General features: G+C 42.6%; 1 long non-coding RNA gene across 5 annotated transcripts in view; it reads left to right on the top strand.

Annotated features, from left to right (window-relative positions):
• LOC110358600 (uncharacterized) overlaps positions 1-26,998 on the top strand; it is a 119,839-nt gene extending 92,841 nt beyond the window's left edge. For 2 of the 5 annotated variants that reach the window (XR_010467206.1, XR_010467203.1), the window contains 2 exons: positions 8,801-8,964; positions 16,013-26,998. This is a non-coding gene — a long non-coding RNA (uncharacterized LOC110358600). The remainder of the gene's footprint in view (positions 1-8,800; positions 8,965-16,012) is intronic. The other 3 variants (XR_010467207.1, XR_010467205.1, XR_010467204.1) reach the window with 3 other exon arrangements.
• The last annotated feature ends 399 nt before the right edge of the window (positions 26,999-27,397 follow it).

Here is a 27,397-nt window from a genome sequence, read left to right as displayed (position 1 = left end):
TCTGCTGGTGTTCAATCCAGAGATTTCCCGAAGGGGAAAACATGAAGTGCCCACCCCTTGGGGCACTGTTGATGGGACATGGGATGGGACCATCCCCTTCCCATGCAGCAGGAGAACCGATGAAATGCTGCCCACGTTACTACACTGTCTCAACAGTGTGTTTGCGATGATTCCCCAAGGACTCCAGTCTGAAGTAGCATAGTCACACAGCCATAGGTTTCTCCCTCCCAGGAGTGAGCTACAGCAGCACTTTAGCTGGAGGCAGAACAGCAGCTCTTTAAAAGAAAATGCCGCATCTTCTCTTTCAAATGTTCCACTGGGCTCTTAAGGAGGTTCGCAGACATCCATGAGGCTCTGAATGCTAAAGGATGCAGTAATGAGCCCTAGTAATTCACAGCACTGCACAGGCGGTCTCATATCAGCAGCAAGGGAGTGCAAAGTGTCCTGTGGTTGCAAAGCAGGACAAGGGAATCAGCTCGTCTCATAGTTTTCTTTACTTTCTTACCCTGTTGTCAAGCCTTAAGGCAGGAGAGGGGATATATACCTTCCTGCCCTGGGTTGACAGTGGCTATAGGTAAACTCAAAGTAAGGAAATCATGGTAAGTTATTTACCCCCTCGAGGAAATGTCCTGTTTAAGAAACTTAAATCAGGGTTTGTTCAGAAGATCTAATTAGACCTACAGGAAAACCTGATCTCCTTCCATTTTTACTGCTCTCAAGCTGTTCCTGATATCATATTAATATGGATGAATTGTTGTCACTTCAGACTTTCTTAGGGGTCTTTTTATTGGTGTTTCACTTCAGACTTTCTTAGGGGTCTTTTTATTGGTGTTTAACATACTTTTAAAGCAAGGTCTATTGAAACACTCTTCTCTATAGCACTCAGGAGTTGAAAAACCCATAGAAAGTAAGACTGGAAATAAGGTCTCTTGAGGCACCGGCAGATTTTTAAGTCCCCAGAGGCTGCTGTCAATTGGACTGTTGAGATCTGGTTGCAGATGCACTGCTGGTCTTGGTCACCGACAAAAAACATATTGATGAGAAAGAGTGGGGAAAAAGGAATATAATATATAAATAATTTATATGTATCTATATCAATACATCTATATATCTGTATCTAGTTATTAGTGCATTTCCTTGCAGTCCTCCTCTGGACACTTGTCTGACTTTAGCAGCGGTGAAGCGATCACCCTCCTTCCCAGTGCTCACTCGTACAACAGCTGTCGAGTGCCAGTTGTGTCCTGACCTGGGCTGGGTTTTGTTGGCGTTTCTCCTGCAAGCGAGTTTTTATACCTTCCATTTCGTCTCATCTCACGCTTCGGGAGCTGGCTGCTGGGAGGGAGATTGCGTGAGGGAGGAAATTCCCTTCGGTGTGTGCTGGGATTTCAAAACATGGTGTGGATGGTGCACTGGAGAGCACAGCTGACTACGGGTCACCCAGGAGATGCCTTTAGTGAGTTCCAGAGGGAAAAGCGTGGTGTGATGGTGCATGTAATACCAGCAAACAAGTGGACCCTGAAGTAGAAGAGTGTCTTTAAGCTGGTGTTACTCCGGAATATAGAAAAGGCTATATGTCTGAATGGCTAAAAGAGGGAAAGCTATGGCAAGGGGCAGCTCAGACAGGGAGATGCAGGGAGCCTGTGTGAGATAACAGTGGGCAAGAAATCATTTTAATGATGGAAAAGATAATTATGGTATTAGAAGAGGGGAATGTCTGAAGGGCCTTAATGCAAAGGCAAAACTGCCAAATCTGTGATGTTGCTGATAAACATGAATAGTGTAAGGAAGAAATGGGGCACATTGGAGGCTGAGAGGAGGATTGGAACTGAGGATTTTGGAGAAAGAAAAGCTGCACAGAGATGCTAGAGAAAAACAGAAGTATTGGCCAGGGGCAGAGAAGAGGGGATAAAGGATGTAGGACCAAAGCACAGAGATGCAAGATTGATTTATGAAGAGAGGAGACCCTGGGAGAGGAGGACAGCCAAAGGGAAATACTGGCAAGAAGAATTCACTTGAGGGAGGAGTAATGCCAGGGACAGGGACAGCCTGCCAGATCCTGGTACTCTCTTCATTTGAGTTTGTCACTTTGCTGTAATTTCACCTCCATCTACTTCCACAACTACCTTGCTGAGTTTCTTAAAGATTATTCATTAAAAGAAAAAAAAAAGGGAGGGGGGAATAGCAAAAGAAGAGCAACAGCCATCTCTCTCTGTTCTAAAACGAAAGGGCAAGCTGTGTTTTCTGTTTGGGCTAGAAAATGCCTTTCAGAGCTCAGCTGGCATTTAATTTGTTTATTCTTTCTCAGGACTCTCCCTCGCCTCTCTCTGCTCCTGTTTTTCACAGTTGCTCCTAAGTGTAAGGCAAAGCCAATGATGGCCAAGTTGGAGGTGAACTTTCAAACCCACAATATTGGAGCAGGTTAAGAAGGAAATAAATGGAGGCTGCCCAGGCATAATTTAGGAAATGGCTGGAGACAGATGGGCATTTGGAGCTGAAACAAGAACAGGCAGACCATGAACTTTGGGGCAGCAGGAGGATTTTGTGCTTGTTCTAAGAAGCCAACAGTGCTGTTTGGGGGATAAAGAGGGGTGCTAACAACATCCCAAGCTGTGGGATGGAGCCCAGGTGAACTGACCTTCCCCTTCCTGGAGATGTGACCCCGCACTGTAGTGGCAGCAGGTAGCAATTAATGATGACAGCTTTATGAGTATATCTGTAATGATGAGGCTTAGCTCCTGAGCAGTTCCAAATGGGACTTTTAAAGGCTATTAAACCAGCTGTGTAGTGTTTTCTGTCTCACAGGAGCAGCAGTGACAATGTCTGTGCCAGTTTTTGGTGCGAGGTTGTATGTGTTGGCACGCACATGTGTGCACAAAGCCCGTAAGGACTGCAGTGCGCTAAAGCTCTTGCTGCTTCCCAGAGCAACTTTCGGATTTCAGGTCTGATCTGAGGAGGAAGGGACCTGGAAACACAATGTCCTTTGAAAGAGGAGCCTAAATCCCACTGGCCTTGTCCGTAGAGATGGGGATACTGAAATAAAAGAAGACAGATGTTGTCTTGCAGCTTGCCATGCATGGCCTCATTCCCTAGTTCATGCTGCCCTCCCTCCGTCATAGGAACTCCAACTACGTCCTCCTTATGTCCTGGAGGAAAGATTTTTTTCCTGAGCTCGCACTCTTGGCACTCATGGATCATATTTTCCGCTGGGATAAGGAGATTCTGATTATTCAAACCAGAGGTCAACAGATCAGCAGAGCCTTATAGCAGGTGGTAGCGGGGGAAACCAGGCATAGATGAGTGGTTACGAAGACAGGTTAATCAAGAAAGCAGCTAAAAGAAGCAAAAGGACATTAACCTTTGACACTAGGGTAGATCACTTAAAGATGGAAAATAAGAATAAAATATCTTTGTTTCACCAGGACAAATTTAATTTGTGAGAGGATATGTCTGGAGCAATCAAGGGAGTGCAGTCGATGTTTGACTCCTGGCACTTAACAAGCCAGGCATCCCTGATATCATATTAGTCTATCTGCTTCCCAGCCTGAGATTTGGGAGTCACCCATGGCTTAGCTAAGCTAAGCCTGGCTAAGCCACGCTGTCTGTTCTGGCAGAAAACTCACCGTTCTCTCTCATCCCAGTCTTGCCTCTGCCTGCCTTGCAGCACAAGGCTCTGCAGAATATCCAGCCCACCAGTATCACTTTCATTTTGGGTTTGCACAGCCCTTTCCTTGGGACCTGGGGGAGTTGTTTGTATTAATGTAATTGGCAAACACACTGTTCAAATATTAGCAGTGGCAGCAAAACCATTGTGCAGGACCAGGCAAGGCAAGTGGTCCCTTCACTCACAACAATTAAACCTGGATGCTGTTGCCGGGCGTGTTCGGTGCTGAATATGATCCAGAAAAGCCGTCCAGCTCTGAAGCTGGCTGAGCCGCTCCGATCTTAGTCATTATTAATTTGACTGGGGAGAAAACTCTATATAAAGGCTTCTTTCTGCAAGTGACAAAGCATTTGGCGTTGTGTTGAGCTCCCTCTGGTACAGGGATGGAGCTATGCTGGAGGAGCCTTCGCACCAGGTTCATCACACCCTCCTCTTCTCCAATTCCAGCCATGTCGTCCCAGGGAGAGGCGAAGCAGCAGGGTTGCATAAAACTGGGAAAACAAAGGTTTGAATGAGCAGCTTTGCCACCATGGGAGAGTGTCCTAATGGCACTGGGATTATGTGAGATATGAGTAAAGAGGTTTTCCAGATGCTTTGTGGAATAGGACTTCATGGGAAGTGTTTACAGCAGTGAGCCAAATTCCACAAGCCCCCTGAAATCAGTGGTATTTTATGCCCAGTATGAACTGGGTCAATATTTTTATGATGAGGCCCTGACTGATATGCTGTTTGCCTAAAAATTTGAATGAAAGTGATCATAAAGCTCAGTTTATGCTTAGATGTATGGGTGCGTGAATAATGCAGTTCCTATAAGACAAGATGGGAGGAAGATCTTTTAAATTCTTTATTGATGAATTTAATGTAGCAGACAATACCAATTTGATGACATGATGAAGGGGCTGGGGCTGCCAGGTCCAGGTCTCTGATTTGGGCTATTCCAACGGCTGATGAAAGTGAGAATTTGGGTCATTAACTATTCATCTCCCTCCCGAGGCTGTGAAAAGAAGTGCCAATAAGATCACAGAGATCTCCAGTTTACTTTCATGTAAAATGGAATGCCAATGAGAGGACGCTGGCAAAAGCATCCATGATACTGAGGACTGATAAGAATGTACTTACATATCACTGTCCTGTGTACAAAAATCCCCGACATCTCCTCGTTCATCCTACTGTCCAATAGTACCAATATTCTTTGGTCTTTCACATAAATCCCTAGTTCTTGGAGACATGTATTAAGTAATACTCTTTTATTGTGTAAGAAAACACGCAGTGCTTTTTCTCTGTAGCTGCAGTCGGAAAAAAAATAAACAAAACCCCACAATTCCCCCCCACCATGATCCCAGCATATCCTAAAGATTTAAAATAGAGAAGACACATAAACAAGAATTCAAAACGTGCTTGTAAAAACCTCATGCATTTTTTCAGCAATTCTCATGCTGTTTGAACACAGAAAGCTGGGCATGCTCTAGATGCAATTGACGTATCTCCTGCTATAACTCTGTTGGAGTTGAGATGAGCTACATAAGCAGACAATTTGGCCCATAATTTTTCTCGCGATCGGCAATTTAAAAAATAATCTCTGAAGGCAGTAGGTGTTTGAACATTGTTATCTCTGCTCATGCTGACACCGTCCCTTACCGCTCCATCCTGAACCAAACCCTTTGCGCTGTCTGGAGCTTTGGCCATAGTCCAGCCTTTTGTCTTGTCAAACCACCCAGACCACGCTTCTGCTCAACTAGGTTGAGACTAGACTACAATAGGAATAAACCCCTCCAGGCCTGTGCTCTCACTTCCCCAAAACACCTGACATTTGAAAGAAAAATCCACCTGATGTTGTTTTTACTTCAGGGACATCACAGAAATGCTACGTCCTCCCTTCTGTTGGTAAACTGAGGCATGGAAGGGACGTCTGGTTTGCTGTACATAAAAGAATATTTGTAATAGCAATAGAGATTTCACCCCAAACCACATCTCCTCACCGGAATAATTTTCTTCTTAAACTGAATCTTATGCTTTAACTGAAAGTCTGTCTTTAAATGAGAAGAGGGCAGAACCCGTGGTTTCAGCAAAGTGTTTTTGTTAGAGCTGGAAAACCCTGGAGCTTTTGGTACATTATTGTGTTCATTTAAATTTTGTTAAAATTAATGGGAAAAAATAAGAAAAAAGCATTAAAGGAAGCTTTTTCTTTTAATGTGTATAAGCTCAGAGAGATTGATGGACTGATTTTTTTTCTACACAACTGTTTTGTTAATGAAGTATTTTGTTGTTTATTTACCTTTACAAATACCCAAGGACAGCTTCACAGCAGGGTTTATGTTATTCCCCAGGAAGCAGAAAGTTTGTGGGTTTAGGGAAAATGTTTTTATTTAACATTTATAACAGAATACAGATCTGATTCGCATGTGGAATTTTGTCCCGCTAAGACATTTCAATATATCAATAGGATTGATAGCAGAAAAAGTTAAACAGAAAAGTAACTTTGTTGCAAAATAAAGGATAGTTTGAAGATGCTGAAAAATTTATATTAAAATCCTCTAGATATGTCAATTTGCCTCATGATTATGGTATTTTGGGGCACATTATTCTCTCCCACGGGCTTCAGAGTCAGGCTTATACCTGTCTACTTCAAGGGAAAATCTGAAGCCATTTCTATGATGCTGATAGTTTTGAGCTGATTTTGTTTTTTAATTTTAATAGAGACCGAATACTTCTTCGCAAATATTTTGATGGAAAAACCTCTACCAATTCCTCACAATTAAATGAACTCAATTGGATTCCTTAAGTGGTCTAAATTCCATGGAACTATTGAGATGAGTCATATTCATTGCTAGCAGGTTGTCACTCAACTTTCCAGCCTGTATAAGCTGAAATATCTGTGAAAAACACCAGAACAGGAGATGTTCAGATGGAGCTGCAGATCCTGGACCATTTGAGATGTTTCCAACAGGCTCCTTTTATTATCTCTATAACCTTACTTCTTTGCTACCAGAAGCCAACCAAACATGAAATAGCTGGCTCAGCCACATGAAATTAAACATATCTCACTCTCTTTTTTTTTCCTGTGCCCTTGTATGATCCGGAGTTAATAAAATAACAATAAGATCCCAGAAGTACTAATAGGATAGTATATGGGGAGAAAAAATAAGCAAGACACAATATGAAGAAAAAAATGAGATAAAAAAAAAAGAAGAAAGAAGAGAAGAGGGGCAGGAGTAAAAAGGGAAAAAATGAAAGTGATGCAAAAACAAGAATAGGGGAAAGAATGAACAGAAAAAGTGCAGATGGAGGAGACTAAGCTAAGAAGATGAATGGGTGCGCTGAAGGAAAGGGAAAGCTGAGTAAGGAGCGAGGGGGAGCTCCAGAGTGATGGTTTTGCAGGTGCATCTCAGCAGGTTGCTGCTGATCGGCTCTCTCAGGGACACAGCATGTTACCTGGACCAATTTATAAAAGAAATGAAAAGGAAATGGACTTGTTATAATGAACACCATTAATTCACCTCTTCAGACTTCATTGTTTGAACAGAGAGTATCAAACTACTCAATTGTCATTTGTCTATTCCATTCTTCTCTGGTGCCTGTTGGAAATGACTGGTGAGCACATACACCCCTGAATGGCTGCACAGCCACTAATTAGCATATATATTGTTTGTCCTGGTACAAATTTATAGCAAACAGCAATATTTTACACTCCAGTAAAGTTAATAAATGAGGCTTTAGGCTATAAAAATTTCATGTTCTTTTGTGCAAAGGTCAATTATAAATAGTTAAGCACATATTCATCCAAAAGCTCTGGGCTTCAGCACAGGAAGAATAAAATATATTTTGGTCAGTCAGTTTGCCAGCTGGACAAATGCCTCTCGTGCAGCCTCTGAGACACCTCTTTCCAAAAGACCACGCAGTTGTAGAGCGCTTTTGGCTGCGAGATGACTAATGTCCTATTTCAGCTTAGAAAAGGAAGATGCTCTGAAGTGTTAACGTATGATAGGATCATACATGGCTGGGGCAGGGAAGACTTTAATGATTAGTCTTCTCTGAGGAGTTTGGGGGTTAGAAAATCAGATGCATTCACTCAACAGCTTCGATGATGGTACTAAGGACAAGAACAGAGGAAGGAGCTATAACTAGGGAATATGAAAGCCCTTCCTCATTTTCAAGATAGAAGGAAATCTAGGTTTAAAGATATCTTGTTATTTGCATTATGGGAACATGTAGGAGCTACATTGTGCTCAACTCTATAAATATGTAAAAGAGAGGTGGCCTGTGTTTCAAAGGGCATAATCTACATATGAGTGATGGAAGGAAAGGTTTGACAGTTGTGTGCATTATTACTAATATTACTCCTTTGTAATATACTTGCAACAGTAAGACTATATCCTGTTATACAAGGTCATATGTGAACATATAAAGACAGGCATCCCTCCTCAAGACTGAGAGCTTATAAGGCAGAGGATCAATGATATATGAATATATCTTCTTTCTAGTGCAAGGGGAGAGGAAAAGCAGTGATATTTCTTGCAACAGTCTTCTTGAGAATGGAAGCATTAAACCACAGAAACTTTTTTTGAGTGATCCAGGGGAAGTTGGTCTGTGACAAGGTAATTTGATCAGAGGACATTGGAGATGACAGAACTAAACTCGGTGTAGGATGCAGGAGGCTAGTTACTGGAAAGAGGCACTGTGAACAAGAGCATCTGAAGCCTTGACACTGCAGGAGGTTAGGAACGGGGAAGGCTAGAGCCCAGATCAGGGAGGAAGCAGTGTTAAACAAACTGTCATCCAGCATTTGCTATCAGTGTTAACCTGGTAACCAGGCAACTGAGAGATATGTAAGAGGCTCACTGCATCATCCAGAGTGAAGGGATGCGCTTGGAAGGGATGAGAAAGGGCTTGAGAGCTCTGTGATTCATGGGATCAGCAACCCCTCATCAGGAGCTGTTGGGCTGGCAACGCAGGGGAGACACACACAAACTTCATAGGATAGATCACGGGTGAAGCAGGAAGTCATGGAAATGAAGGAAAGAAATCTGTGTGGCTGTACTGAAGATCCTACACTTCAGCTATTGCCATCACTAGCAACCTCTGAGCAATTCCCGCAGTTGTCCCAATTGCAGCTTTTCACTTTGTTTTTATGCTTTCCAGGTTTGTGCATCCCATGTGTCTCTGTGGAGCTTTGTTCTCAGCTGCAGGTCATAATCAGGCACACACATCGTCCCTCTGCTGCCCAGAGATCACGTCAGACACCACCAGCTCCAACAAAGGGAAGGAGAGCCACTGGTCTGCAGTGAACTTCCCCACAGCAGCAGGTGAGGATGGAGGAATAAAGTTGTTAAACTAGACCATTGACATCCTGAGATTGGCATGTCTGCAGGTTGGAGCAAGGAGACCCTCAGGCTGGGGTGATTTCATACAGGGAATGGTTTGGAGTTCCTATCGAAGAAGTTTGGGAGGGAACAGAAAGCTGCATAGAAGGGAGATGAAATCAGGAATGCTTGGCACATGGAGAGATGCAGAAAAGTTTTGGGACAAAGCAAAGGGTACAGAGAAGGGGTGAGAGGAAAGGGGAGATCATGCCACTGCCTGAGTTGTTAATGCTCTGTGTACATCCAGATGGGAGAACTCAGTAGGCAAAACTTGGCTTTCCCACTCATCCTGATTTTTTCTGGGTGAACTGGGACGCTGGCCATGTGAACAGAGGGTGTGCAGGGAGCTGGCAGTTCTCAGTTCTCTGAGAGGAGGCACCCTAGATACCGCACACTTCTGTATTGGGCTTAATAGTAAAGTTGACCAAAGCTAAACTATTTCTATCATAATAGCCTGTGAGCACATTTCCACCCAATCTGTTTTTTCTTCTTGACATTAAGGGAGCTCTGCAGCAGCAGGCAATACAGCAGAGAGCAATAACAGGATTGGAAAGGAGAAGCAGTCACCCAAGGTCAGCAGAAGCTGTTGGCTGCTAGTGCCAGGGTGGCTCAGCAAAGTTCACCACAAAGGGACAAGGACATCTGTTTTGCAGAAGTCTGGTTAGCGTAGAGCCCAGGCCTGAGCTGGGCTCGTAAGTGTGGTTTCAGAGATGCATCTGGTACCCGGAAAGGGAAGGATGCTGATGTCTGCACTTGGTCAGAAGGAGACAGAGCTCAGCAAAGAAGACAATCCAGCTGTGACTGTCAGGTTGGCTTTGCTTCATTTACGGCACCTGTTAATTACACAAGGTTTGTGTTGGGAACAGCTGGCAAAGTCCCTCCTTCTGTCCTGCTTCTGCATGAGCTGGCTTGGTTGTGTTCTTCTCCAGGTTCTAGAGGAATTTAGTTGACTTTTTGTCTCAAAGGTGACCCAAATCAGACCCAGGAGGTTCTTGTCTTTGTGTGTCCAGGCTCCTGTTCTCACTCTGGTTCTACTTATGTAAGTTCCCAATTTTAAACTGAGCTGTGAAACAATCTCACAATTTCATCTCCAACCATAAAGACTGACCAAAGGGGGTTGGGGGGAAGCATTTCTTCTTCTTAGATGTTTTCAGGGCCCCTGTATTCTTCAAATTACAGGGGCTCCTAGGGCCAGATAGTTTCAGATCTCACTGCTCCAAACCTAGATTCTCCATATTGTTACACAGGTGAGGATTTTGCCTTTTAAGCTTCCGGAATTACTAGAGTCAGAATGGAAGAAGCTTCTGAAGGTTAGGATGCAGAACTTCAGCCATACTAGATTATACCCAACTCTGCTGCTGTTAATTCTACCTGGGAAGTGGGGCTGGAAGGAGCACAAGGAGTGTGAGAAGGGGTGTCCTGTGATCCACATCATCTCCTGTAGCTCCAGCTGTTGTGATCCGAGTGGTTGACAAATACAGGTTAGTTGTCCACTCTCTCACCTGGATGTATTAACCCCTCAGGAGTTCAAAAACTCATATAGATTCAGAAATTTGGAAGCTCAGGCTGGTCTCATCAAAGCTTTCAATGTTATTATCTCTGCTAGTCAGAGGTAGATTCCAAACACCCTCAGGAATTCGCCTTTAATAAACAGTCATGGGGTGAGGGGGTGGAGAGCATCCAGCAAGGCCCCTGTTATTACGTTTTTTTCCTTGTTCAGTGCAGCTCTCACTCAAATATCTCTGAGCCATAGGGGGCTGCTGCTGGTGGTGCAGATCTTATTGCAATTCATTTCTCATCCAAATTAAAATCAGCGCATTCAGTTCACCTTGCTGTGCTGGGTGCTTCTGCGGGAGCAGTGGTCAGTGATCCTGGGACAAAGATGGGAGGTGGACATTCATTTGAGAGACTTGCAGAATTCATTTGACTAAACAGCTGAAGAGCTTTGAGTAGTTGCTCTCAGGCTTATTCCCAAATCTCCTGTCACCATCATCCTCCATCATAGAGGAATACGGCCTCAGCATCTTCAGTGGGGAAGTAATGGGGCTCCTCTTCACTGCTGCTCAGAAATCTAAATTACTAATGCTTCCCTTTGAAATCCTCTCTCACTTGGGAGCAGAGGCACGGGCTCCAGGGTTTATTTTATGTTTTACTATTTTATTCTCATTCTTTCTTTCTTGTCTTCAAAAGGTGCTTCTCACAATGCAAAGAGAGGATCTGTTTCTTAGTTTAAGAGGGAAAAAAGTAAATGTGGAACAATAGTTGACAAAATAAGCCTATAAGGGAAAATCTTCCAGCAGTTTTGCTTTTACTGCAAGTTATTATGTACACCCCCTGCTCTGACATTATTTTATAATCTAAAATATTGCCACACAGTAGGAAAAATTAAACACAAATATACTATTACCTCTTTGCCTGCCTTAACATCGGACACCTTGAGTAGGGTTACCCACAATGTTACCTGTAGATGGTGTCCCACTTGCCTTTCACGACTGCTTGTGTCCCCAGCTCTGTCTCCTCATTTCTGTATGCTGTGGAGCCTATTTACTTGGCCAAGAACTGGGAGCCTCCCAACTGAGAGAGGAATTTCAGCCTATGCAGCTGTTTATCATCATATATATACAACCTCTGACATCAATTTCATTTCTTGTTTTTATTGACCCATTTTGCGCTTCTGAAGTCAATTTTCCAAGCCTGTTAGGGGCAGGTGTGCTCCCATGTCATTGTTAAATGGCTGCATTCTTCTGAGCTCCCAAAGAGCACAACCCAGGAGCACAACCTTAATGTCCAGGGCTCAAAATCCTACTACCTTCTCCTGCATCCTCACTGAAAATCCCTGCTTGCTACCCCTGGTAACTGCTGAAATATTCTTTCCACACCTCCCCTGAGCTCCCCACTGGCAGAAGCCTCTTTGGATTTCCAATTTAACTCCTCCAGGGAGAGTATGCCTGGAAGGACGGAACATAAGCTTACTAAATGAATCTCTTAATCGTTGTCATTTTAGCCTTAAAAAATCCAGCTGAAACAATAGTGTATTTTTTGGCAGAGAAATGGAAGTCCAGAAGTGAATTCTCCATCAGCTGATCACATCCCTCTTGAGAAATCTTGTTTCTTAAGCAGATTAGAAGTTTGTTGTTTTTTTTTTTTTTTATAAAGCATACTTCCTTGTGATATTTTTCATATTTAGCGAGGTGAAAATGCTAGTCAATAATGCTATTTTATTTCTGTGCAGAGAGAAAAAGAATGTGTATACCAGGCTTTGAAGCCTACTTGACTAAACATAACAAGTTTTCTCAGAAGGATTCAAGCCCAGGATATGTCTTTATAGACCAGGTTGGAACTTGCTATCAGCTTGGGCTAAGATTGAGATGACTTTTGTGGTGGGTGCACAATAAGACCGACCAGCAGCATAGACTCATATTTCCAGTTCACCACTGATGGAGCCACCATCATGGTGACATTAGTGTTGCCGTGGCTCCCTGATGGTCAAAATTATGGTGCACCTAATATGAAGTATCATAGTTAGATGAACCTGAATGGATGAAGTCTAGTCTACTCTCCTTATTAAACTATCATAACACATTCAAGTCCAGGGAACAGCACTAATCCATCTTTTTTCTGAAGCTCACAGAATTTAATTATGTTCATGTTTAGCCTGGTGAATCTGTGCACCCCTTGTGAGTGAACTGCCTGTAGAGTTATTGGGGTTCACCTGGGATTTTGGACAAAAAACTGGTATAGATATTTTGTCCCTGCTATTAATTGTCCTGGGGTAAGCCTCACCATGGAAAAAAGCTCTGCCTAGGAGAAAGTGGTCTTTGAGGAAAAGAGTGAAATGAAATAGCAGCAAGCTCAGCAGCTGCAGGGACATTACCTGCATGCCATGCACGGGAAGGAAAGGTACGGACTGAAAGCTAATCTCCACCTTTCATCCATGCACTGTGCTGCCTACAGCTGGGGAAGGTTATCCCAGATTTGTGAAACAAAAGAAATGCAAAGAAGTCTCACCACCCTCTGCTTCCTCCCCCAGCTGGATTAAAATTGTGCATTCAGAAGGCAAGCCGGAATGGATTCCATTTAATAAATTCTGTTTGAAAGCTGGCAGCAGGTTTGCAGGCAGCAGAGGAGGGAAGCTCTGGAACAGCCTTCAGCAGGAGGAGTGGGTGGCAAGCAGCAGCCTGACTAGTTTTATGATGAAGCTTGTTCAGTTTACGAGTGGGATTATGTGGTGCAGTTGCCTGAGATAGCAGGGGACTGGATGCAATGACCTTTGAGATCGCTTTCCATCACGTGTTCTTCAAGTCACAGGTTATAATAGACATAGTTCAGTTTTTTTTCATGGAAGCCACTTTAGTTTACACCAGCTGAGAATCTGCCCTAGTGTGGCCAAAGTCAAGGCTGGCAACCTTTAATCCTTGTGATGTGTGATAACACCTCAGTCCTCTCTGCCCACACCTGGCTTCCTCATAATACCAATGATGTCTTTATTCTGCTCTGTCTTTTTCTGTTGCAGAGATGTCAGCAACGGCCTATCTGGTGGCCACATTCAAATATATATTTTTCCCTTTGTCTGGCAATAAAAGATACCTTGAAAGAGCAAGGATGGTGGCGAGAGTGTCAGGTGGGGTCACGAGGCACAAAAGAGAACAAAACAACAATGAGAAAATACCTCAAAACACTTTCCAGAAGTAACAGCCTAATTAATGCAGCTTTTGTTTGCTCTGTGGCTGAACCCCCTTTTCCAATGACCACTGGGTGATATTAGAGGGAACTCAACTTTGTTTCTTAGCTTTACGCCTAACAGCCTGCTTTGATAGAGAAACGTGTATGAAATCAGGGGACAGATACACAGCATGTGAACTCTGGGTTGTGTCAGAACTAACCAGCGCAACATGAACATGGGGTACAGAGTACTAACAATGTACAGCCTATTTATATATATATATGTATCACAGAGGGACAGTGTGCCCCCAATCAAAGTGTTGGATGGACTACAAACACGGAACAAAAAAAAGGAAACCTGCCAAAGCTTACGATTCAAGTAAGTTATGACACAGAAAAATAATTCCAGGAAAAAATACTTGGCAAATAAATTCAAAGAATTAATGATCTCAGTTGTAGGAGGATAACTTACAGAAAGGCGAAATGAGACTAATAAATTAGAAAGAAACAAAATTAGCCTAATAAACCTTTGGCTAGAAGTTAATCATTGCTGTGCACAGGTGAAAAGTAAGTTCCCTGTGGGTGACCCCGAGTGCGGAGAATGATTCAGTGTGGCTGTACTAGTCTGGATGTGTCAGAGCTGGGGAGAAAAGTGGGAATCGAGGGTTTGTTTCACTCTTTTATGGAACTCTGGCAACCCTTTGCTCATGAGATAACAGATGTCTCAGTGTGTACCTGGTCCATTCCTGACAGGAGAGTGACAGCAGGTTTGTAGATCTGGCTGTTAAGCTTTGTAAGATTTCCAGCTTTGTAGGACTTTTTTCCCGGTTTCTTTGGTCAACCCAAATGGCATCTGTTGGGCTCTTGTTTCTCTAGAGGTCTCCAGAGATCTGCTGTGCATGCACGGCTGGTGTAAACTGGCAGCACTGGACCCATCACTTTGCATGTGAGGATATCAAAAGAAGGATCTAGTTTTATAATATCACCCCATAAAATATATTTGTCCAAGCTGCACAGGAAAGCAAGGACCATTGCACATTTTTTTGGATGAATTGATCCTATGTGCAACAGCTCAAAGGTACAAGAGTTCATGGTTTCTCTTAATGTTTCGTATTACATAGAAGCACCTCTACATCGGGGATGGGAATGGCATCGAGATGCCCCTCCATCGGTCCCTGTGAAGGGGCAGGTTAGGATGGGGAACGTGCCAGGTCAGAGCTCTGTGATCCCAAGCTATAGCCATGGAGCAGGGAATGGTGCACCCAGACAGATGTTTTGCAGTTGCCAACATGCACAACAGCACATTTTTTGTGCATCCCCAGTGCTAGTGAGGAAAGACTTGAAGTGCTGTCTAAAACGCCACTTTTAAGAAACCTCAGCAGCTGCCCAAGGACACTAGTTCGCTTAATTGCTGTATCAGTACATTCAAAGATACTCGCTATCTCACCATCAGCCCTAGCGAAACATGTATTATACATTTGTCCTTGAATCCAGCCATCCCCTTGCGAAGTGATTAAAGTAGTCTTGTGCCGGATGAACCGTGCACATCTTTTTTTTCTCCTGTTCCCCTCAAAAGATATCATCCCTGCTGCCTTCATACCAGTCACGACAGAGCTTCTTCCTTGCAATTTATTATGTTTGCACTCATTTGTTTTCCTTCAGACAGTCTTTGAGGCCCTGCATCCAGTGACCTCTGGCAAAGGAGTGGGAATAGCACACACTTTTATCCTGGCACTAGGCAGCAGCAGTGACAAATTGGTTTAGTTTTCTGCCTGACACTGGGGTTTGTGAGTAGGGAAAGGGGGTTTTATGAACTTGGACTTACTTGTGTATCTGAAATGTGCTTTGTAATCTCTCCTCTCTGATGTTATTTGAAATATATATTTGGGGTTGACTATTACTGTCTGGGAATGCAGAAATTATTGACTGAATGGATAGAACCTTCTGGTAGGAAATGAACTTGTTATCACGATATGCCAGGATTTTATATTCTTTTTAACAGCTAAATATACATGTTCAGTTGTGTGTGGATGTATTCAGCTATGCTAGGCAAAGGAACAGCAATAACATCCACAACCACACTTTCCAGCATGAATATATCCAGCCGTTTGCCAGTGAAAAGAGATGAGGAGGTGTGCAGAGCCACGCACGCTTCTCAAAGCCTAGGGGAACATTTTGGAAAGAAAGTACTTTTCCCACATGGCTCCTGCTAAACTGAGCAGAAATATCCCAGCAGAACTGGGGGACTCTGGGTGATTCTTGAAAGTGCAAAGTGGTAGTAGTGATGATTTTGGTTTCACCATTGTGTGTTTTGTTATCACCCTTCTAGAGCTCACACCTCTTTGTGAGGTGCCCAGCAGAATGGCACAGGAACTAAAGCACTGGAGGTAACTTGAGTGGAACTCAAAATACTGACCCCTTTTGCAAAGCCTGTAAGATCTACTGATGAAAAGCACTCTCCAACAGGTGGGTATTGTTGCCTTCGTTGTATTCCTTATTTATTTAAAAATCAAGAAAAGGTTATAACAATCGAGGACTTTTCCGTAAGAGTCTGCGTAACCATTTCTAAAAGGACACTTGTATATTTGACTATTCATCCTCCCTTCTGGCTGTGCTAGTTGCTGTTGTTCTGAGGGTGATCCGTGCAACTTACAGTTCATGTGAGTTTTGTGCACTATTAGAATCACGTTTTCAGTGTTTCCATGTTCTTGGCTTGTCCTGACCTCAAAGGGATGATCTCAATGCTGCCTCCTCAGAAAACTGCATTTCTGTTCCCTCCTCCGCTCTCGTTTTTTGTGGCTGATGTTATCTTATGTTATCTTAATTACATGCTTTAAGGATGCCTGCTGCACAGATCATTGATGGAGTTTGATGTTTGTTAATATCACATTGCGTTATGAAAATCTGGTACATTAAGACCTTGGTGTCTTTCCAAATTATTCTGAAGATATAAAAAACTTAATAAGCAACCCACTTTAACTAATACAGACTAATAGGTTGAGAAGGAGGAGGTGAGTTTTGGGAACATGTTTATTAGAGAGGTTGCAAGTAAAATGATTTAAAGAGCCCTTGATCAGGAATTGTGATTCAAGGTCAGGATTTAGTGTCAGAATCAGGGTTAGTACTTGTGGGGATAGTAGATATCAATTTGTGGTCAAAGCAAGTCAACCTTCTCGCTTGTATTTAATTTTTCCCCAACCAGCAATTTGTCTTTAAATGCAAACACTTAACTAAATCAGGTGCAGATGGTTGTTTTTACCAAATGAATGCTGTTTTATCACTTTAAAAGCTTTTGTTTTTAGTCAAGGGAAGGAAGTGGGCAGCACTCCCTTGTTTTTGAAAGAAGAAGAGCATATGCTTTTTAATTTGAAATGTAGTGCTAATAGCATTATCCACAGGGGGATAGGCTGTGCTGTTGTGGATTGTGGATAATGCATTTATGCTCAAATATCCTTTATTCCCTCCTGAGTGAAAGAATTTAACAGCATATTGTATTACCATGCCATGGAGAGTGTAGTTTACTTTAAGAGTGAATTTTTTGACGGTATTAACTCTGGGTTTGTTTTTGTTTTGTTAATTTTTAAGGAAATTCTTGATGAATTTTCAGTGTTCTTACAACACTCTGTTGAAAAAAAAACCCTTCAACCTACCAAGAACAATGAAAAAATACCATTGAGGGGAGATCTGGAGATACCGCAGACAAGAGCCAGAGACAGTTTCAAAAATAGCTTTACTGAGACATCCTTTTTTTCCCCCATTTCTCAGTCTCTGCTCTCTTCTCACCAGATGCTGGTGCTCATGCTACGATGGCACCAAGCTGGGGATGCAGCAAAATGGAGAGAAGCAGCCTTGAGACAGGCAAACTCAGTCCATTTGTGACTTTCTGTAGCAAACTCATTTTCCCCAGGGCTGTAAGACAAATGGTTTAATAACCCAGAATGCTGTGCTCTTTGCTTCAGCACAGTTGACTCTCTGCATTCAGCCTTATTCACAGGTATCTCCAACAACCTCCTGGGAAAATGCTGAACAAACGGAGATCACGGCTTGGAGGCCCGGGGCTGGCCTTGCATTGTTTGCTTTTTATTGTAAGGCTTATCTCGCTGTGTCATATGGTTAAAAACTGGAGCCTTGCCTCCAAGATAGCAGTGAAAAAGCAAGAAAAGCTTGTGCGCATTTGTCTTCGGGTCAGTTTTATAAATGAGTGTACTGATGCAGCCCTCAACAGAAATGCAAGGGAGAAACTATGAGCAAGAGGGAGCAAGAACAAGTCCTAACTTTTTTCCTGTCATGTGTTTTTTTTTTTTTCTGGAAATGAAAGATTTGAACGCTGCTCGCATGCCTTCTCACCAGAGAACTGGCTGTGCTCCAATAATTGTGTGAAATCTTGGATTGTGTATTTTCACTCCAAGACATTGAACATGGCCATAGCTGGAGGTACATTTGGAATATGGAAGCATGTCTTGTACTCAGTTCCCATCTGCCCCAGGATCTTGAGATGTCCTAATAGCGTCAGGGACAGTAAGCCAAGCCCGTTAGAGATATTGAAATAGAATTATGTGACTAAGGATGAGAAACTCAATGGAAAGAAGGCAGCACAGTCCATGGGGTGCAATGGCCAAGTGAGGTGGCAAAGGAGAGGGAAGAGGTTTTTGAAATTAAAGTGGTCTTTGATTGCTCACCCACTGCTTGGTAGCAGGAAACACAAAAAGAATTCCTGCTGTCCCCCAGGAGAATTCAGCTCTGGCTCACTAAAGGGCAGCAATTACTTCAGACCTGTTTAGGACAAGACAGCAGGTCCTTCTTGTGGGATTACAGAGCAACGGTGCTTTGGTGTCCATCAAAGTGCTTTATTATGAAGCATGGTAATATCTGTGTCTTCCTCAACAAAATGAGGATTAATTTTACCCCTCTTTAGCCATGTAAAAGTTTAGGTGTCTAAGGCAGTGATTTACCCCTCCTCTACAGGCTGTGAAGAGAAAGGGAGGCATCTCCAGAGAATGAGTCACCTCTTCATACGTAGAACGTCTAAAGTGGGTGGGATGACTCATCCTCTAAAGGTAACTGTCTCTCTTTCGATGGCTTAAATGACTAGTTTCAACTGAAAGCCTAACTTTTTGGTGGCAGAAATTAGCCATCTTCACTGTTACCCACATTTGTCTCAAGTTATTTTCAAAATCCAGAGTGAGGGAGAAAGCTTACTTCTCAGTAGATGGCCCCTTCAAAGGACCATTTTGTGCTTTCTCCTGGGATCTGCACATCTTTGTCTCTCAAAAATGCTGCTGAAATGGTTTGCTCAAGTTTCATGGGGTCAGAGAAACTAAAGCCTGTTGGAAACATAAAGAGAAGTCACTTGACCCATCCCCATTCACAGGCAGAAAGCTGCGGTTAAGTTTTGTTATCCTTAACATTTCCTTCTTTCAACAATATCTTTCAACAGTCAGTAAGAAAATTTCAGTTGTCTTCAATGGGCTTTCATCCAAGCCTGCAGAGAGAGCGATAGAGAAAATCCAGTTGCAGAGGCGAGTCAACAGAGGGGAAAGGTAATGACACGAGAGAGCTAAAAGATGTAATTGTGAGAGGGGCTGGGGGAAGAGATGGAAATTAAGAGCAGTGGAGAAACAGAGGTGATGCTCAGTGGAGAGGAGGCTTGGGTAGGGGGAGAGGGCAAACTTGTACCCTTGAAATATGCATCTCTCCAACGCTGCAGCATTGCTTCCATTTGAAAGTGCTCTTCAGTTTAATCATTGCCGCACTTTTGGGTATAAGATGAATAATTAAGCCTGGGAGTAGAATACAGCGAGTGTTAATAGGGCAGAAGGTACTGCAAAGTCCTTACAAAAAGCTGTGCTTGCAGCACAAAGTGGCTGCTGTTCCCTGCATCCCCAATCACAGTGAGGAGCACAAAAGTACTAAATTAAATGAGGTGCATCTGTACCTGTTCTGCTGGACCTTTTTTCCCCCTGTGTTTGGTAGTATTGCCTTCTAAATAATACTCTGTCTCTAGCAAAAGATGAACAATGTAATTCTAAATCAAACCAGGACACGCTGCACAGCTTTTCCTTCCATGCCTACACCTGTAGACTCTCACAAGCTCGGTCTTCTGCTTTACATAAGTTAATGTTTGAAGAAAATATCTGATGCCTTAAAGAGACAATTCAGTCTGAAGTGGCAGCATTAGGGAGTTCATCCTCTTTGATGAGTTCAAGATTGCTTCTTGTTGCTGTTGAAAGATCAAGAATGAAGAAATAAATGCCCACTTCAAACTACGAGAGGCAACAATTAAACAGTTTTTGAGCAGACCCTGGTCCAGCTCTGCTGCCCAAGACCTTGCAGTGCTGACTCGTACACACAGCAAGAGAAGGTACAGCCAGGAAAAGCTGTCACTGGAATAAAAACAGCCCTTAATCCATGTACAATGCAAGTTATTGCAATTTGTTGCTCTGGATTCTTTTTTCCCCTCAATCTGAGGTGTCTTTTCCCTGAGCACACTTCTTCCTCAGACTGTGGACAACAAAGCGGTAGCTCAAAAGAAAGCAGTTCTTATTTAAATCACCCAAAACTTCTTCAGGGACAGCGTGTGAAGGGTGTTGCTCATTCCTGTGCGAGATGAGACTGAGTGTCACTCTAAACAGCAAATGCTCCTCTCTTAGGTCTTTGTTTTCCAAGTGCACCCAATTAAACAGAGCTGTATAAACTAATCAAATTAGGCTAGGTAGGAAGAAAGACAGATTGTTATTTTTAAATACTCAGGAGATGTTTGAGAATGGGAGGTCATAAAGGTAAAGAGAGAGGTCAATAAATAGAAAGGAGAAAATTATTTTTAACTGTTGCAGATAAGGTATTTTTAGAGCAATCACCTGGAAGCTCCCTGAACTACACAGGATGATAAGCTCTGCTCAGCACAGCAGCAGTAATGGGAGCGGAGCTGCAGCCTGGCACAAACCCACCTTCCTGCCTTCTCGCTAGTGAGTTTTCAGTGTAATTTTTTTTTATTGTCCCCTTTTTCTCCCACCTCCTGTCCTTACTGCTATCACTGAGGTACCTCAGAGAGTCTGGGTCTCACATAGATGTTTGAGGAGGTTTTCAGTTGTTGCTACATGGGTATTTTCCCCCCCTCTTTGGTTTGTTTTTTTCATCCTTTTCTTTTTAGACTGGTCTCCTCTCACCTCTGCACTAAGTGGAAGAGATGAAGAGCTGATCTTCCCCAGGCAAGTGTGTGGGAAAAGAAACCGGGGCTGACTTCCAAAAGGGCTGGAGGACCTTGGGGCCAGGCGGATGCACCTCTGGCTGAAGCATCATCGAGGGATGATGATACAGACAGAGCTGTGTCTCTTTCTCTGTGACGGGAGGGAGGCAGGGATGTCACTGGAGTTCTTATTTCAATTTTCACTTTTTGCACACTGTCCCTCACAACTTCCCCAATTATCTATATTACACTTTATCAGCAAGGAGACGCGATCAATGCCTTGATTTTCTGTAGTCTGGGCAACAGTCCAGGCAAGTTTAGGTGAAGAATAACACCTTTGGATGAGGATAAACATAGATGTTACCCACTAATGCTGCAGACAAAAGCATGGGAAGCACTGATCATACTGTTCTTAGAAAAGACCTGATATTCAAAATGCTTTAGCATAAATCAGGCTGTGCCATAATCAGTAAGCTGTGAATTTCAAATAGATGTTTTCCAAGGTAAGGGAAGATGTCTCAGTGTCTTCCTCAACCTGAATTAGTGTTTTTACCTCCTAGATACCAAACTCTCGAAGGTGTCAGTATGTTGAAATGTTGCCACAGTTTGGGGAAAACAGCTGTTTTGCAGCCATCTTCCTATCTGCTCTCTCAAGTTGATCATCTTACTGCATTTTCCTGGCCACTCCATTGAAAATGATGGTGTTTCTGCCTTTGTGGTTTTCCAGAGAGAAGGCAATGAGAAGGGATTTTTTTTTTTTCTGTCAAGGATCAAAGCAAAACACAGAAGATGCCAAAAGATAAATATTTGACTTTGAAACATGAAAAAGAGGAGGAAGAGCAGCATCAAGGGAATAAATCTTTTGGGATGTCCTGCAGTGTGAACGTATATTTGCTAAAACAGGAGTTGTGGATACTGTGTAAAGATGTGGGTTTTACAAGAAAATACAATCAGCCAAGAGACCTCTGGGAAATCACAGAACCTGTGTACACTTTATGGTTTCTATAAAATTAAATGATCTTTTCTTCTTAGAGATATTGATCCTAGCTCTTTTATTATTATTATTGTTATTATTATTTTTTCCACTCTTATTTCATTCTCCATATCCCTGTCTTTCAGGTCCCTTGTTTGAATTGGTCCTATTTATGTGAAACAGGTTGATAACTCTCATCTCTTCTCTTTTTTGCTCTCAATAATTATAGGTCTCCTAGGAAAGCTGGCCTTCAGTAGAAATATTGCAAAGGTTTTGAAAGATTTCATTAGAAAAGATTTGGATCCTGCACAATTATCAGTTCTGAAAGGTGCTTTGCCCACCTCCTCCAGTGGAAGTGTTATTGATCATCTCACAAAAGGAAGGGATGCACTTACAGAGAGAAAAGTCAAGGTCTGGTTGCCTTTTCAACATCAATGAGAGAATTGCATCTAATGTTCACCTCATTCACCTTAACTCCACTGGTCTGCACTAATTAAGGTGGAGCAAGCCGTGCCAGTTAATAAAGAACACTGTAATTCAGCTTGTGCTGGCCAGTGATTGCAACAAGAGGAAAAACCCAATAACTGATTCAAAAGATGGGCTTTGATTAACAGAAATATCTGGGGCTTTTATTCACTGATTGTACAGAACACACTGTAAAATCCTGTCACTCAAAATACCTTCTCTTCCTTTTAAGTTGGTCTCTAGCTTGTAAAGTTGTGCTTTAAAATATTGCAGATAATTGCTATAATTCTGCCTTCTAGTTTGCAAACACACTCTTCTACTTGGCCCTAGGTGCCACCGTCTTGCTCCAAGGTCCTACACCCAGGGCACTCACATCCCACAAGTTGACTCCTTTTGGAGCAATCACCTTGTTCCATGTTAGTCAAAGACTAGTGTAGCTTACAGAATATTTTGCTGGTAGGTCTATTTTAGACATCTATATGTATACCAAGTTTGGTTCTCTCTATCCAGGACAGTTCTTCACTACTATCAGAACAGACTTTGCTCCTTTCACATTCCTACCAGCCATCCTCAAGACATGTCCTGCAGTAAGCAACATGTCCTCTGTGCGACACCATTCCTAGGCTACCTCCAGCACTTTGAGGTGACAAAACATACACACAAAATAATTGTCTGGGGTGTTCAAGAGCCAAATTGGGTCCTGTGTGATATCTCACCACCAGGACTGATTCCCTCTATGGAGCATCAGTGAAGCAGAATGTGTGAAGTGTACCAACTTACACAGATTGGCCTGATGATCAGGGTGTTGGTTGGAAGCACTTGGGGCTTCTCAGACCCCAGCCCTGTCTGGATCAGCACATTACAGCTGTGTAGACAGGAGAGGGAGTAATCAGGGATCACTCCTTCCTCCAAGGCCTCTCAGGAGCAGTAAGAAAGGTCTACATGTACTCAGCAAGGCCAATTTTTCACACCCCATTAGCCCACATGCGATGAATTTCACCACTCATAACCAGCTCTGCTGACAGAGCTGACCCTTTTTCCCCCCCAGCTGAATAGTTTTCTCTAACCAAAATGCAAAGTCAGCAAAATATATTTTTTGTTGACATTTTTAATGGGAAATCGTTGAAACGCTTCATTTTAATTTTAGCATGTGGCCAGTTCTGTCTCATCTGGTGTGAAGTAATCAAAACCATCAGAGAAGCCCTTGCCTCCTTCAATCATTTACCAGAGTTTCCCTGCAAGACAACACATCCTGAGACTCCCGAGCTGAAACATGATGGGATGTTGCCTTTCATCCTGAATGACACTTCCAATTTAACTTTAGAACTTTCCTCCTCAGAATGAACATATTGTTCCAGAAAGCTGCATTTCTAAGGAAGAAAGGTGTCTTGCACAAGCTTTAAAGGATGGTTTGAGTCAAGGCTTCTAGAGAATTACCAGTTGCCACAACAGGACTCCCTCACATACAGCCAGGAGGAGCTGGTACAGGGAGTCCTGCGTGGTTTAGGCTTTTTATAGTGACAGGTTTCTTTGCATAATGCATTTTGGGTGAAGCTTCAGTTTTATTTTGTACTTATCTGATGTCAGAAAAGTACATATTAAGTCTTCAGGAAAAAAAAAGGAAGGTTTATTTAATCAGCTTATTACAGCCTTCCATGTATAATAAAGCAGTTATATGGCAGTAAACCTGGAATCCTACAGGAGTTTGTTGTGAAGTGACAGATTCAGGTCACAGCTGTTAATGAACAGCCAGATTGATGTGTGATGCATAATGATGGCAGAAATGGCATTATTGTCTTGCAGGAGAGTGCAGAAAGGTAGGATATGCCAGTTCCATCAGAACAACTGGGTACCCTGGAGTTTATTACCTTGCCTCTAGCCCATGTCTGATATTTCAGAGAAATTAGAGCCATTCTACAACTGGTGAATAAAGTAACCACACAGCAGATGTGGTTTTTGGATCCTTAGCTCCTTTCACCCTGGAAAAAAACCCTAAATTTTCCAGTTGACTCTTACTTCTGTAGGCAGAGACTTCAAAGGTAACTCTTTCAACATCTACTTCTCCCCTCTTTCTTGTTTTAATCAAATACTTTTTGGAACATGAGTTTCTCACGTCCATGTCATCTAGCTGGCTTTTATTCTGTTTCTTGTTCTAAATTTTCATTAAGTGGATCCTATAATAAATGCACAAGTAATGCTGACCTGAAGGAAATGCTGCTCACCTTAGAAAGAAAATCAGAGAGGTAAAAACTTTGCAAATGGCAAGATATGCAGAGTGGCAAAAACAATGGCTCTTGTTCTGCATTTCCTGGAGAGAGAGGGCAGCAAAAAAAGCACCCTAAAAAAAACCTATGAAGGACTGGTCCACCTTTACGGGACTGACCCTTGAAAGCCCACTGGGAACTTCAGCTGGTGCCACATGCATCTTTCTCTTAATTAGTGCTGTTCTGAGAAGCTTCTTGAAACCCCAACTCCTTTTTCTTATGACTTGGTAAAATGCCAGCTACTCTGGGGTCTGGGTGCATGACTGAGGTCCCCCAGTGCTACATCAGAGATATTAATTCTCATTAAGAAGTGACGCAATTGGTGTTCATTGGACACGCATTGTGCCCTTTGCTGGCTGCTCCAGGGTGCAGTGTAAGCGTTCGTCTGGGTCTAAAAGGCTCTGTGTGTGTGCTTCATCGCAGCTGCCTGGGCTTACCGAACCCAAGCCAGCCACTGAGATTTAAAAATAATTCAGGCCAGCAAGTTGATTTTTGATCTTAAGACTCCTGGGCCTTTACAGCCCTGAGATCTGAGATTCCCCCAGAGCTCAACACACATTGCTGGTTATTGAGAGCACTGAATTTGACCCAGAAAAATATATGGACATGATCTTAACTCATATGGTTTTGAACAGTCCCTTTGATTTTCATGCATCTGCTCACACATACACAGACACTCAGTATTGCAAATGATTGTGCTCAGCACCTTACAGGACTGAGCCCTTCACTAATCCTTCTAAACCCGAGTCTATTGACTTTCAAAGCAACCCACGAGGGATTCTTATCTACATTTCCCAAACAAGCTGCTTGCTTAGGCTGAGCCTTCTTGCGTTAGCGTTCAACCAGAGTTGATTTTGAGCAACGAACACGATTAGGTTTTCATGTCGAGAGACAATAAAAATATGGAGATAGTTCCCAAGTATCCTGGAGCAAATCAGGAGTGAACTCCCTTCATTGAATAGCTTGTAAAAACATAGAAAAAAAGATCACAATTGATACCTAAATCCAAGCCAGCCAATATCCAGGTTTTGCTTTCTCATCCTGAAATGAATCTTAATAGAACCCTGAGTGTAAATGTCTTAGGGAAGTTTGAAAACCAGATCTCGGTAGTTAGATGCATGACATTTCTATAATATATTCCTGTCATCACATTGCAGAACAAGATTCAGTCCTAAATTATACCACAGCCCAACTCAGAGGGAGATGCTGCACACTGTCAAGAAAGCCTGTCCCAGAAAACAGACTGAAATAAGGATTGCTTCATCTCTAGAAAATGTCTATTACAGGCTTCACTTTGCACCAAAATCAGACACAGGCAGTACTCTCAGGCTTGACCTAAGCATTTGGGATATCACAAGTCTCAAACAGAATCCATGTCCTGGTAGCACATCATTATACATCTTTCTCAAGGTCACTATCAACACATGTGAGAGTGGGACACTCAGACACCAGGAACTGTCAGCGGAAATAAAAGCTTATCTGGAATAACCATTCCTGCCCTATCATCTTCCCCTCTTCATACAATGGTCATACAATGACTGAGGCTCAAGAATTATTCTGGTCCCGGTTCTGAGCAGGTTTTGCCATGGCAAGTCAGACTATCTTAGATTTCCCTTTCCCACCTGTAAAAATCAGGCTAGCCCTAAACCGATAATTTCTATTTAAGTGACAAGCTTGTATTAATTCTGTGCAAGCCCAGAACCAAACACAATGAGACTTGGGTTGTAATCAAGACCTCAGAACATAAACTAATAGATACATCTATAGATATCTACTAATAAAAGACATGTAATATAAATAGATCAAAACTTAACTAAATACATACCTGTATATAGAAATATGAAAGGCATAAGTTGTATTTCTGTCTTCCTGATGTCACCTTAGGTCTCTTGGCTTCCTCACTTGATTTTAGCAGCACCATACTCCAGGTGCTCTTTCCTCTGTTCCTGGCAGCATCTCTGAGAAGTCTTGACCTTCAGCTCCCCTTGGCACACCCTGTTCGAGGAAATCTGTGAGCACCTTGGAAAATCATTCAGGTTGACCTTTTTTTCCTATTTAGACAAATCTATGTTCTAGATGACTGGCAGTATTAAAAACCAAGTGTAGTTCTGATACTCAAATCTAGTATCTATGCCGCATGTTTCAAGCAGAAAATCTTGACTTTAAATTTCTCTTTTTTAAGACCTTTAAAATTTCAGTCAAAATAATTCAGTTGGACATTTTCTACTGGAAGCTGTTGTGCTGTTAAAAACTAAGGCACCTCACAGCAATTTATCACTGGCAAAAGCATCCCTAATAAGCAGAATGAGTCTGTGTGTTTTTCCCATTTCATTTTCCTGCTTTGTTCAGTTCAATTTGCTTGACTTTTTCAGTGGCATTAAAATATTATTTCAAGCTGCACTGACATGATGTGTGCTATAGGTAATATCTAACAGGCTGGTTTTGTTCAGTACTGAGCCAAAACTGAAAAAAGGAGCTGAAGAGACACAAGATGGGTTTGGGGAGCGAAAGGAGTCCTCCCTGAGTGGTGAGGTCAGTAATCCAATTTCTTTTGTGCCTGCCTGTATCTGTCAGGGTCACCTAACCAGATCTTGCTCCTCCACAGGTTCTGCTGCTGTGATTACTTTTTCTAGCAATACCATTTGTAGTTCTCTTGCGGAGGGACCCATAGCATGTTTTTTCTGGTTGTTGTTTTTTTATTTTCCTAGGTCTCTATACAAGGTCAAATACTGGAGACCAGCAGGAACCACCCCATGATTGCATGGGTAAACGCTAAAGATGGGGACACAAAATGTTGTACCTGGGGCTGTTCCTGTAGATGTCTTT

This window comes from Columba livia, chromosome 19 (assembly GCF_036013475.1).
Source record: "Columba livia isolate bColLiv1 breed racing homer chromosome 19, bColLiv1.pat.W.v2, whole genome shotgun sequence".
In the NCBI taxonomy this organism is placed as follows: Eukaryota; Metazoa; Chordata; class Aves; order Columbiformes; family Columbidae; genus Columba; species Columba livia.
Note: the sequence above shows the minus strand (reverse complement) of the source record. Positions and strands in the feature narration are given on the sequence as shown.